This window comes from Mirounga angustirostris, unplaced genomic scaffold (genome assembly GCF_029215605.1).
Source record: "Mirounga angustirostris isolate CCGP_5_RB_7025 unplaced genomic scaffold, mMirAng1.0.hap1 SCAF_1, whole genome shotgun sequence".
NCBI lineage: Eukaryota > Metazoa > Chordata > Mammalia > Carnivora > Phocidae > Mirounga > Mirounga angustirostris.
The window spans coordinates 10,753,065-10,764,237 of record NW_026991709.1 but is presented as its reverse complement, the minus strand read 5'-3'; the positions used below and the strand labels follow the sequence as shown (position 1 = coordinate 10,764,237).

The window sequence follows — 11,173 nt, the reverse complement described above, 5'->3', positions numbered from 1 at the left end:
TCTTTTTTTCATGATCATTCCCTCCTTCCCCCCACCCAGGAGAAAAAACGAATTAAATTTAAATTCTCCTTCATGACAGAAATGAAAGACTAAGGGATAAGATTTTGTCAAGCAGGATTGAGTTTGGGAGGGCCAAGAGCCATTGTGATATCAAATATTTTTTTCACCCCCTGAGAACCAATTTCTGTCCTCTAGGGCACAATATTGCCCCCATTGGGAATGCATGATGTAGACCTAAGCTTGCTTTGGCATACTATTTTTTTTTAAGATTTTATTTATTTATTCGAGAGAGAGCAAGCAAGCGAATGAGAGAGCACAAGCAGGGGAGGGGCAGAGGGAGAGGGAGAAACAGACTCCCCATTGGGCAGGGCTCCTGATGCGGGGCTTGATCGCAGGACCCTGAGATCATGACCTGAGCCGAAGGCAAACGCTCAACCAACTGAGACACCCAGGCACCCCTGCTATTTTGATAGACACAGTGGAAACTCTAATGTCTGGTGAGGTCTGTGTCATAGAAAGGGAGGACAGATACAGCCTCCAAGCCCAGTAGGCTGACAATCGAGAGATGCCACCTGGGAGGTTGGATGCAGAGATCACACAGAAAACCTAGCAACTATCAGGAAGGACAATCTTGTCAGAGTATCATGGTCAGTAACATGTTGGTTGATCATATTTCCTTCTAGCTACCAGTTCTTCCTATAAAATAATTTTTATTATTATTATTTTTTTACTATACATTCTGCCAGGTGATGGCAGTAGAAAAGTCAAGAGAATGCTCTATGTAGAGCACACAAAACAAAACATGCAGGTGATCATCAATATAATGTACTTCTGAAGCCTTGGGATTAGTTTCTCCAACCTCCCTCACTCATAATGGTGATATTCCTTTATGTGATAGCTGTGAAAATATTCATTTTATCCAACTAGATAGACATTGTTTGGAGAAACCTCAATTACAATGATTTAAAAATATAATCATCAACAATTTAAAAGATTAGAGTGGTTGAGTATATAGTTTTTAAAAAAATTGTTTGTTGGATGTGTCTATCGCTTGAAGAATGTCCCGTGTCTTTATGCCCAATGAACAACCTTCCAGAAATTCTACCACAATGCCTTCCTTTCCATTGATGAGTATGAGGGTGCTGCTTCTAGGCTGGTTTTCTACAGAGCTCAAAATGCAATGGTCCTTGTGGGGGAAATGAATGGGGATGGTGTTTTACAAAGAAAAAAGAAATGAACACCTTTCCTCCCCTTTTACCACCCTTGAATATGTGAGGAAAAAAAAAAAAAAAAGCCTAGTTTTATTGTGTTGTTATTTGTAGTTTCCCAGGAGCAAAAAAGTATTGTTTAACTTGAGGAGTCTATTTTTTTTACTGGAATAACAAGATGTCACTGGGAGAACATTACTTTATTGAAAAGTGTTTTTTTGTTTGTTTGTTTTGTTTTGTTTTTTTTGAGTCTGATCAGGCTAAGGAAATAGCAATATTTAAGAACAGCTATAGAGGATCATTAAGGGATTGTCTGATGTTTCTGCCAGTTCTGCTGATAACCTGTGGGCTGCTTTATTATTTAAACCTCTATATGCTTGAAGGCTCCTTTTTCTGACATTGAGGCAACTCTTCCTAAACCACCCGAATACAAAAAGGATTTTTTAGGTGACTGTGGAGTCTTCCCTGCCAGTTCTCATGCAAAAACAGCACCTTGATTCATCCTGGGCCAGACAGGCTCCTTGCGTCTTTTAGGAGACAGACTCTTTTGAATTGGAGAGAGTAAAGCTCCGTGGTGATATCTACTCTCCAGTAGGCTCTGAGCACTAAAGGCTCCAGCCACGCATGGCCTTATTGGGAGCTGTGAAGTCTCAAGGATGCTGCATATATTCCTATGACCAGGTTCTAGAATAGCAGCTGTGACCCACACAGCCCATGGAATGAGAGAAATTCTGGGCTTAGCTCCAAACTTTCTATGTTGTAAACTCTCTTCAGTTTTTCCTATAAGTCATGGTCTTTATGGCCAATGCATTTGTTTTGTTTTTGGTGTGTGTGTGTGTGTGTGTGTGTGTGTTTTGCATAGTTTTGAAGCTCAGAGGGCATTGCAAAAACTCTCTATAATCAAACAATATTTATTAAGAAAAATCTTTCCATGGGTGTTTTACCAGGTGGTCCACAAAGAGAATTATATAGGCACACCCATAATTTGGAGGGGTCTATGGAATCATTCAGGCAGTCCTTGACAGGCAAATGTTAATATAAAAACAACCAGACTGATACTCAGTCAGTCTGTCTGGGGGTGACCATACTGGTCACTTTATTGCTGCTTTCTTTCCCGACAGTCGTTATCTGTGCTGTATCTGTTGCTCGATATTTTAGTTCCCTTCCCTGAAACATATACATTATCTGGTATCTATGTCGTATCTGTTTTGAAGTGCATTTAGTAGCGCTTGGATGATGTGCCTAGTACTTTAAAAACACCAGCTTTGTAGAGCTAAATTTTCACTAACAAGCTCTTCTCTCCTTAGTCCAAAAGCAACATAATATAGAACAGAGAGCAGGACCAAGAGTCAGAAATGCTGGCTCTGCCAAGCAGGTGGCATGTGGAACTCACCAGGCTCTAGAACTGGGTTGCTGGCTCCAGGCACGGCTCTGCATTTCGCTAGCGCATGGCCTGGGGCAGCTACTTGCTGTAAGATGGGATACAGATAACGACTACCCCACAGGTCGAATGAGTCAACTTACATAAAGAACTTAGAAGAGTGTCTGGCTTGACAGTAAGTGCTCTATGAAGATCTGTGATATGGCTTTCATCCTGGCTTTTTCACAGAGGAGCAAGAGGGGGAACCTCTCTGCGTGTCAGTCTCATATGAACAACGGACTAAGTTCTCTGAAACCATGGAGCTTTATTGTTTGTTTCTAAGTAAGTCACCTTGCAAACACCTAGAAGTCACTCAGAGTAAGGGATCATATAATTTATCATCAAAACAGGACAGTTTTCGGCTTGAATGGAGATGCTATTAATAATTAAGATCTCTGGGGACGCCTGGGTGGCTCAGTCGGTGAAGCATCTGCCTTTGGCTCTGGTCATGATCCCGGGGTCCTGGGATCGAGCCCCGCATCGGGCTCCTTGCGCAGCGGGGAGCCTGCTTCTCCCTCTGCCCCTCCCCCACGGCTTGTGCTCTCTTTCTCTCTGTTTCTCTCTGTCAAATAAATAAATAAAATCTTAAAAAAAATTGATTAAGATCTCTGGGATACCGGGCATCAGCCAGGCCAGTGTGTTGGATCCACATACAGCAGGTAATGCTGTGAGCCATTCGTAGACTAGAGATGGGGATTCTGTCTTTGGAAATTCAAGGAGGTGGGTATATTGTTTCAAAGTATAAGGGTGGCATTTAAATGGCACACAACTGAAACAACAATTTCCGAAGTGTGCCCTACTGCTCCGTCTCACACTTTTTGCAAAGTCGCCCTTCATTTTTTCCTGTGTCACAGGCAGAAGAGGGATCAATATCACTAAAGAAACAGACTTGGATAGACGTTAAGTTATGTGGATTTTTATTTCTGCTGAGTTTTCTGCTATAAAGCTACCTCCACTATCCCGAGAGAAGCAGTTTTCCCCATTACTGATGGAAAGTTAAGTCTCCTCATAAGGAGGATTTCCCTTCCAGAAATCCAAAACGAGAAAAAGTATCAGACAAGGCGATTTTGTGCCAGTGAACAGCCCTTTCCAAAGATTTGAACGGAATAATTTGTTTTTCATGGTTTATAAGTAGCAGATAAAACCTACATGGAAAAATGGACAAGAAGCAATGGAAAATAAGACACAGTATCTGGAATCGTAACTTTAAAAAGCAATTTGTTTTATTTCAGCCATGCCCAGAAATCACTTGAGGTTAACAAGTGAGTATTTCTATTGGAAGAATCAGCTACAATTAGGTCACCAACTTAGAGAAGATGTAGGCGGAAGTTTAAGTACCCAGTCTATCATTATAAAGGTACTTTATCAGCAAAACCGTCAGTCACGGATTGTTGACTTAAAATGATTAAGAGGGTAAAATATCAAAGAGGAAGATGAAGAGTTTGTGGAAAGACCCCTGTTAAGATCAGGAGCAGCTGAGGGTCTCAATATGAGAAAGTTGTGCATTCCTTGGGGAGCAGGTTTTGAGTTCCTTGACTTCGACATCAATCTGATGTGAAACAATAGAAACTCGCCTCCTCTTGCAGTCCTTGCTCTGGATACACAAGCCCAGTCCACACACTTAATCTGGTGGTGACAAACGACAAATGTGTTATTGTTTAGGATGATGGAGACATGGTAATACTCTTCTGATTTCCCACTGAAAGGTGGATGTGAAAATCTCTAACAGTACTATTCAAACTTCTCATTAAACAATCAACAACAAACAAGTAAAAATCTGGAGCCCTTGGACCTGGCATCCATGGATAGATTCTGTGTGAATCATCTTAGCTCACCTGGGAATGGATTATTTTTTTTCCCTAGAAGTGTATTTGAGAATCTGAAAAGATTTCATTGTTAGTTTGGCGTCTCACATTACATTACTGACGGGTTTAATAATGACTAGATTTGACAAATCTTTGGATCCATATGAGCCATGGAATTCAGAAGAACATTATTTCCTGCTATATTAATAACTGATTTTTTTGCAGTGGATTTTACTTGGTAACTCATTTGATCCATTTGGTTTGATCATTTAGGTATTTCAAGCTACCAAATAGGGCCTTAAGTTTCACAATGGCTGATTCTATTTCCTTAGCAACCAAATGGTTCCGAGACCTGTTTTTTTGGTATCTGTACGTCATTGCCATTAGCACAGTGGGAACCCCCCTCTCAAACTTTTCTACTGCTTGAACAAAAGCCTGAAAGGATGGGTCTGAGAACAGCTGCTGAACACATAGCTGTAATATGAGGCTGAAATGTTCATTGCCAGCAGTTAGCTGGGTGCATTCATTAGTATGTGTCCATGCTGAAGACAGCCATGCAGACAGAAGGTGCTTCGTTTTATCCAGCAACCATTCAGTGCCTTGTTCCATTTCCTTTACCACATGCATATTCGTGTTTATCTTCTTGAATCACTAAAACTATAAAACACTGTCCTTTTTCCTATCAAAGATTCAAAAAATATCTTTTGCCACGTTTTAGGTATAGAGAATTCTTTTCAGGACCGACTTTTAAATCCAGTGTTCTCATGGAACTACATTGATATCAGATGTTAGGATGAAGGAAGCTTACTATTGATGGAAGTGTAGCTCTTACGAGGGTCCGAGGTCATCCCAAGGCTCAGTTATAAAATCAGAATATACTAGTGTTTTTGTGTGTGTGTGTGTGTGTGAGAGAGAGAGAGAGAGAGAGAGAGAGACTGGGTTGTGAAAGCTACCATCCACTAGACTCTTAGCCTCATTGTCAAGTTGTCAAGTTTTGCTTCTTTATGACTAAAAGAATCTAACTCGTGGAAAAAAATTGGTAATATCTCCATTTTTAAAAATATGACATGAATTCAGAGAAGTTAAGTCCTCTCCCAAGATCTTACAGTCAAGAGGTGGTAGAGCTAAAATTTGAAGACTGGTTGGCCTGTTGCCAAAGTCTAGTACACTTTATGCCGTTTCCCAAGGAACGTTCTCTTCAGGAACATTCTAAACACCTGTTTCTGTGTCCTTTGCAGTTCTTTCTCCCAGCTCACAGATGTCAGGGTGCAAATGGAGAAGGTGCTAATTGTAGATGTTGTCAACCAGCAAGTGAATGAGTTAGAATTTTTGGAGGATTAAGCCCTTATTGGACACCCAAATCACACCTTACGCATAGGTCTTTTCTCTTAATATGGCTTCTAGAAAGGTTAAGTATTAGAAGCTCTAGTGATGGTGTGAATCATAGGAAGTGCTCAGCTAAAATACTGAATGAGTCATTCTTTCCAGAAACATTGGCATTTATTTCTTTAAAACTCTTGATAGAATTTTATAGATGGGGTAGAATAAAAGTTACTTAAAATTTACTACTACTACTAAATACTAAAATAAATGTACTACTATTAATAATGAATAGCTTTCATTTTTTGACAAGCTGTTATCAACATGTTGAATTATTTGCTTATCAAAACATCCGATAGCATGCCACATGCCTTCTGGGTATAAAATAAATGCTCAGTACAATAAATGCAGTCGTACATAATCTTTTAACTGTCTGATCTCACTCACACAATCTGTGTTGTGTTCTGGGTCCACAACAAACCTGGTTCTTGGATAGCTAGCAGGTTTTAGAACCTGGATAGAGGTGGGATACATAGAACCTAGCCTGCAGCTGGATGTGGGGGTGAAGGGTGGTGTCATCAAAGTCAGTTCTGAAGGTTTAACCCTGGCGACTAAGGGCCTGGTGGTGCCATTGCCAGAAAGACGAAAGGTGGAAAGTCTGAGAAAAGATGGTAAATTCAATATAAGACACATTTGCCCTGAGGTTTCTTGAGGTGATGTCCTGATGGATGTGTTCAGGAGCCAGTTGAAGACCCGTCACAGCTCTGAGATGGGCTTGCCTGGAAGGCTAGCATTGCCCATCATTGGCCTACAGTGTTCGAGGCAGGAGTATGGAGATTCCCGAAGGAGAAAAGGTGGACCAGAAAGAGAAGAGAGTCTAAAACAGTGTCTAGGACTCATCTGGGGTAAGGGAGAGGGAAGAATAGCAGAAAAGGAATTGTGAAAAGAGTAGAAATAATGAGACAAGAAATCACCACAGTGTGAGAAAACAGGGCCAAGGGATGGGATGATTTTTTTTCTTTTTTCAAAAGATGAGATGGCCTAGACTACTGGTCCTAGAGGAGCAAATAAGTTAGCTCAATCACGCTAACTGTGCACCAGAGTGTCCCAATGAGGGCAGAAAGAAGGGAGGAAAGTGCGAAGAATCCCAGAGTTACACACAGTCTGCCACATAGCTTATCTGTGGAGGAGACCGTCACAGTGGCTACAACTCTTTGGTGTGCTGTGGAGGAGAAATGGTTTGTAACCCACTATTCCAAAGGAAGTGGGGGCAACAGGAAGAGGAGAAGGAATTTCTGAGTGAACAAGAAAGGCATTTTAAGACAAGAGACATGGCTGGTGGAATGAGACCAAGAGCAGAGGAGAACTGAGAAGGAAGAGGGATGGATGAAGAGCTGACATAGCAGGTTCCAGAGGAAGCAGGAGGCTTTGAGTGGGGAGCACATTACTTGCCGCATCTCTGGAAAGGGGTGGAACAAATACAATATTTCTCAGACAGAAGGCACATAAGGGCACAGCTAGACGGTATCTCAGGAAGAAGTGAACACGTGCTTTCCTTAGTACTCACTACTCTTCTCAAGAATACAAGGGTGGAGGGTCTTCCCAGAGGAGAAGCTATCTGGGAACAGCTCCTAAAGATAGAGCTTGATAGGGTGTTTTGGATGGATAAATTGAGCATTGAATGCAGAGGTTAGAATAAAATAATTTGTGTCAAAGTGGTTTTGTGATTCCAACAATACTTAGAATACTGAGAATAAAAGCAGAGAAAGTAAGTTGCAGGGTGTGTACAAGGGAAGTGACTTGCGGCAGTCGTTCTGTGTGACCCAGTAGTGACAGCAAGGAACTTGGAACTCAGCTGAAAGGCAGAGGGTATTTCATATGAATATGAGGTCAAAAGCCGTTTATTTCCCCATGGCCCCATCACAGTGCCTTGCCATAGGGTTGATGTGGGTGGGGAGTTACAGGCTATTGGTATGATGGAGTCTAGGGTCAGGCCCATTATGGCGGGAAGATTATCAAGGGTCCTTGCCTGAGAGGAGAGGTGGCCAGAGGCATCTGGGGTCACCATGAAGGTGGCAAGTACAGTCAGTAGGGGTGAGGATGGTAGACTGAAAGGAGTAAAAGCTGTGAATGGAGGAACATTCCAGAATGTGAGATCGTGGAGATGGTACGATTTTCACTTGGAAAGCCAGCAGCCTATGGCGAGCATTAAAACACTTCAAGGCCAATGGTGCTTCACCCCCATCCTGATTCCCTTCTCCAAAGGTCGCGTTTCTCTAAACACATTTAGAGAAATGTGTTTGGTGGTCTCTCTGAGATACAACAGTTTTAACCAGACTCTTTACACTGAAAATTTATGTCTTTGGATGCTGCCCACTGTTTCACTTTCTAGCCCCCTCCAGGTTAACTTTAACGCTCTTGCCCAGCCACGTGTCACAGATGTTTTCTCAGCCATGAAAGTTGAAAGGTCAAGATTCAGCATCATTCACAAAGATTTCGGTGTGTGGAGGAGGTTCCAAAATCAAGGCCAGGAATTACTAATTCCACAAGATGGGGCAGGAGGTGATGTGGGAGAAACAGCAAATGAGTCATGGTCCCTAGAGTGTCCCCCGAATATTCCCGTCTACCTGGAATCTCAGAATATGACCTATTTGGAAAGAAGGTCTTTGTGGACGTGATTAGTTTGAGTCGTACCGGATTAAGGTGGGCTCTGAATCTAATGACTGTGTCTTCGTAAGAAGACACACAGAGACACAGGGAGAGTGTCATGGGAAGACAGGGACAGAGCTTGGGGTGCTGCAGCTACAATCCACGGGGTATCAAGGGTTGCCAGGAGCCACCAGAAGCAAGGAGGGATTCTTCCCTAGAGCCTCAAATGGGGGCGTGACCCTACCAACACTTTGGTTGTGGACTTCCAGCCTCTAGAACTGACACAACACATTTCTGCTGTTTTAAACCATCCCGTTTGTGGAAATTTGTTACAGCAACCCTAGGAAACCAATACAGTCTTCTGACCCTGATGACTAAGCTTTTCACTGCCCAGCTGGAAGCTTCTCCCAGAAGGCCATGTTGCCCCTGGAGCCTGTCCCGATGTAACCGGAGTGATTTAGTCTCGGGAAGCCTCGTCCCAGAAGGCTCCATGCCCAGGTCAATGTATTTCTTCGGCCCGCCCTTGTCATTACCACGTTCTGACTTACATCTTTGCTCCTTTGAACTTCAATCAATGGCCGCCCCAGGGACGTTGTTTTGACTACGCCGACGTTTTCTAAACTCCCCACTGTGTGGTTTCCAGGTCAGACAGTCAGGCTTTGTTCTGTGACTCACCGCCCAAAGAGTCAATTAAATCTCGCTCGGCTGCCTTGTGGCCTGGCTTCAGTGGCTTAGTGAGAACAGGGGCATTTAGAGAGTTCCTGAGGAAAGCCAGACGTGATGGGGGGGGAGGACCCAGTGCTGACACAGGGCAGGGGACACAGATTAGGGAGCTCAGGACGGTGGTGACAAATGAAGGCACCAGGAGCTCAGCTTCCCGGCTTGGAAAGGAGCGGTGGATTCCTGACACACTATCTCTGGACCCGAAAGAGAAAGTGAGGGGCCTTGGAAATCACTCTGGAGAGGCTGCTATGAAGGGGAGAAGAGACATGTGTTAGCACCACCGTCCTTCCACCGCAGGGATGGCAAAGAATCACAGTGTGAGTCTGGCCGTGATCTTTATGGTGGGAGGCTTCCTTTGAAGTCTGACATCACTGAAAAAATTCTCATAAAACCGAAAAGGAAAAAAAGAGTATCTCATCCTGGCTAGGAGTGCACCACAGAATATGGAAATGAGAAACGGTTACAGCTCGCACAGGAATGGGCAGAACCTGAAGTCCCTTGGGAAGAGAAAGGGAAAAGAAAAAGCAAGATTTCTTGAAGGGCCTGGAAAGTGCTACCTTGGTGGCAGGCTTGCTCCCAGGGGAAAAGTCCTGTATGAGGCCAGGAGACCCAGACAGAGGACCAGCTCCCACCCTGAGTGCCCAGGGGGCCCTGGGCAAGTCACAGAGACTCTAGGGGACTCTAGAAATCTAGACGATTCTCGCTGGCCCTCCCTTCCCTTGCAGGATCGTGTGGGGCTCGGAGGAGACACAGCGTGTGAAATCACTCTGTACATTTCTAAGCATCCTATAAATAAATACAGAAAAGTAAGGACTGGTACCCACTGAAGCTGGTCCCAGGATGCCTTAGGTAAACCATTTACCCGCACCATGTCAGGCACCAGCTAAGTGGGGGGCTAAGGATCTCCACAGAAGCCCAGCTCCAGGACCCCTGGTGGGTTGGGACTATTCCTTCTTCCCTTGAATCAGCGACACAGCCAGGAGGAAACAGGCAAGCACAGAGACAGAGACTGGTGTTGCTCCCTTTCCAGAGCATCAGGAGGGCAGTCCCGTGCCACACCGCTGTCCCAGAGGCTGCTCCTTTGGGCCACGAGCCCAGAAGAGCCAGCACGGCGCACAGCCCAGGGGAGGGGATGGCCCAGGCCCAGCCACCCAGTGTGCAGCCCTGGCCCATGCTTTTCTCTGAGCTACCGCATCACCGAGTGCTTGAAAAAACTGTGCCGTGAGCACTCACATTTCTTCCTTAGGCTGCAAGGGCCTGTCTTTTCATTTCCATCCACCAAAATTTCCTAGATGCTCCCTCTGCCATGAAACCTGATCTGAGCCTGCCTTAGTGCATTTCATGTCCCCTGGGCCACCACACCTTGTTAGTTCTGCTCATGGCTTGCATCAGTCCTCCCCTGCCCATCCGCTAACTGTAAAGCTTGGTAATGATTCCACTTAGGATGATGATTATTTGGGTGGCCTTCTCTCATGCCCTAATCTTGTCTCAGATGCAACACTCTGCATGTGATGGTTAACAGTTAGTGGATTCTGATACAGTAGCTACTAGTGGGCAGGGCAGGTTTGAGCCCCTGGGAAGGAGACCAGGGGGTGTCTACCCAGGCTCTGGGGCTCCCAGATCCTCAAAAGGGAATGGTACCAACAGGTGTGGGTTCAAGTAAGTGGGGAGATCCAGAACACCTGTCTTTGGTGCCCTAAACTCTCCTTATAGTGACCTTTGTACTCTACCTTATTTGGGGCAGCCTCTTACTTAGTTTGTACTAAAGTGTAAATGACTAATGGTTTATCCTTCCCTGGGAGAGCTGCCTTCTCAGAGCTTAGGTAAACTTGGAGATTAAGGCCTGAAGCCTAATTACCCCCTTGGGCAGCTGCGTGGCATGATGTACCCCTCGATTAATGTACTTTTTCTCAGTCCAGACTGTTTAGGCCACTCTGAGGGTGATTCCTTTCTCTCTGGACTCTCCTTCCCCAGCCTAACTTGAAAGACATGAAATCCACCCAAAGTGGCTTCAGGGAAAAGTATGGAAGTCTGTGGGCTGAAGGCCT

At 44.4% G+C, this 11,173-nt stretch overlaps 1 long non-coding RNA gene across 1 annotated transcript in view; it reads right to left on the bottom strand.

Annotated features, from left to right (window-relative positions):
* Positions 1-3,457: 3,457 nt before the first annotated feature.
* Positions 3,458-11,173, bottom strand: part of LOC123863207 (uncharacterized) — a 66,441-nt gene continuing 58,725 nt past the window's right edge. The window contains exon 3 of the long non-coding RNA XR_006795478.3: positions 3,458-4,254. This is a non-coding gene — a long non-coding RNA (uncharacterized LOC123863207). The remainder of the gene's footprint in view (positions 4,255-11,173) is intronic.